Source organism: Helianthus annuus, chromosome 6, assembly GCF_002127325.2.
Source record: "Helianthus annuus cultivar XRQ/B chromosome 6, HanXRQr2.0-SUNRISE, whole genome shotgun sequence".
NCBI classification, from domain to species: domain Eukaryota; kingdom Viridiplantae; phylum Streptophyta; class Magnoliopsida; order Asterales; family Asteraceae; genus Helianthus; species Helianthus annuus.
In genome coordinates, this window is record NC_035438.2 from 142,725,348 (window position 1) to 142,727,289 (window position 1,942).

General features: G+C 45.2%; 1 non-coding gene across 1 annotated transcript; it reads right to left on the bottom strand.

Moving 5' to 3' along the window:
* Nucleotides 1-894: 894 nt before the first annotated feature.
* On the bottom strand, nt 895-1,001 carry LOC118480108. The gene has a single exon (XR_004861744.1). It is a non-coding gene; the product is annotated as a small nucleolar RNA R71 (small nucleolar RNA).
* Between the last annotated feature and the right edge of the window lie 941 nt (nt 1,002-1,942).

Consider the following 1,942-nt stretch of genomic DNA (forward strand, 5'->3'; position numbering starts at 1 on the left):
CATCAAGTTTTTGGCGCCGTTGCCGGGTTCACAAGGATTTTAAGAAAGTTAGGAATCAACTGCCTAATCATATTTTTATTTTTCTTTTTAATTTTTGAGGAGTTTCTTAGTTTTTCAACTTCTGCAGAGCTCAGCACGGGCCGTGCCTGGTCGGACACGGGCCGTGCCCAGCATCGTTACTGGCAGTTTTTAGTTTTCCAAGTTACAGAAGGCTGAACACGGGGCCGTGTCGGTGCAACACGGGGTCGTGTCCAACTTTCCAGTAACTGGGATCTGGAAAACAATCACTGTAACTTCGACCACGGGCCGTGTTCGCTGAGCACGGGGCCGTAGTGAACCTTCTGACCAGCATTCTTTTCTGTTTTTATTGCAGGACTTGGAACCAGACACCATCCTACGTAGTGTATGAGCTCCAGTTCTAATAAGGACATAAAAGAACCTCTAGAAGAACCCGAACGCTTTCTCAGAAAAAGACTAAAAGCTAAAAACCAAGAGAAAGTTTCGGGGAATCCACCTATGGCGGACCAACGTACCCTCATGGATTATCTACGACCGACCGTAGGTAACCTAGGTGCCGCTATCAATGCACCGAATGTTGAAGCCAATAACTTCGAACTTCGGCCGCATTTGATACAAATGCTCCGAAATTCCGCAACCTTCCATGGGCTTGCGGACGAGGATCCCCATCTACATATTACTAATTTCTTAGAAATATGTGATACCTTTCGGATCAATGGAGCATCAAATGACGCCATCCGCCTCCGAATGTTTCCTTTTTCACTAAAAGACCGAGCGAAAGCTTGGCTCAACGCCCTCCCAGCTGGATCGGTAAACACCTGGGATGAACTAGCCCAAAAATTTCTATATAAGTATTTCCCTCCCGCTAAAACGGCTAAATTAATGACTGAAATTAATACATATTCACAAGAGGATGGGGAATCCTTATATGAAACTTGGGAAAGGTTCAAGGAACTATTACGCAAGTGTCCACATCATGGCCTTGCGATATGGCAACAAGTATCCACTTTCTATAATGGATTGTTGCCACACACAAGGCAGACACTTGACTCTAGCTCCGGGGGACTTTTAGGTAATCGCCGCCCGCATGAAATATATAACCAAATTGAGGAAATTGCTCAAACCAATTTTCAGTGGCACACTCCCCGAGGCAATAAATCTATTGCCCCGGGCACCTATAAGGTAGATGAAAGCACTTATTTGCAAGCCCAAATCGAGGCCCTTTCTTCAAAAATAAAAAAATTAGAAATGACAAAAACAGTCTCGGTTATGGCTTGTGAAGGGTGTGGTGGGCCACATGAAAATTGGAGTTGTATGAAAGAAACGGAAGATCAACAAGAGTCGGTAAGCTACATTGATAATAGACCTAGGCCGTCGGGTCCTCCAACGGGCACCTACAACCAAGGATGGCGAAGCCACCTAAACCTTGGTTGGAGAGAGCCCGGCAATAGTAGTAACCAACAAACCCAGCGAACAAACTTTCAACAACCAAGAAATGAGTCACAAAATTTCACTCAACAACAAGGTGGACGAGAAAGGCTTGAAGATACTGTATCTCGCCTCATCTCCGACACTGAAAAGAAAAACTCGGAAAGGTTTCTACAATTAGAATCAAATTTTAGAAATCAACAAGCTAGTATTCAAAACATAGAAAAACAATTAAATCAACTAGCTCAAAATTTTTCCGAGAGACCACAAGGTGCATTACCAAGCAATACCGAAACAAACCCAAAAGCGCAAGTTCATCTCATCACGTTACGAAACCGCACCATGGGGCCTGCGGAGGCGCCACCGCCGACAGAAGAAACTGTACCCCCGCCTCTGCAGGAAAAGAACTCCCCTCCGTCATCAGAGCCTGCCAAGGCTCCTCGAGTTCCGTACCCCGGTAGGTTAATTCGTCAAAAGACCAATGAGCAATTCGCAA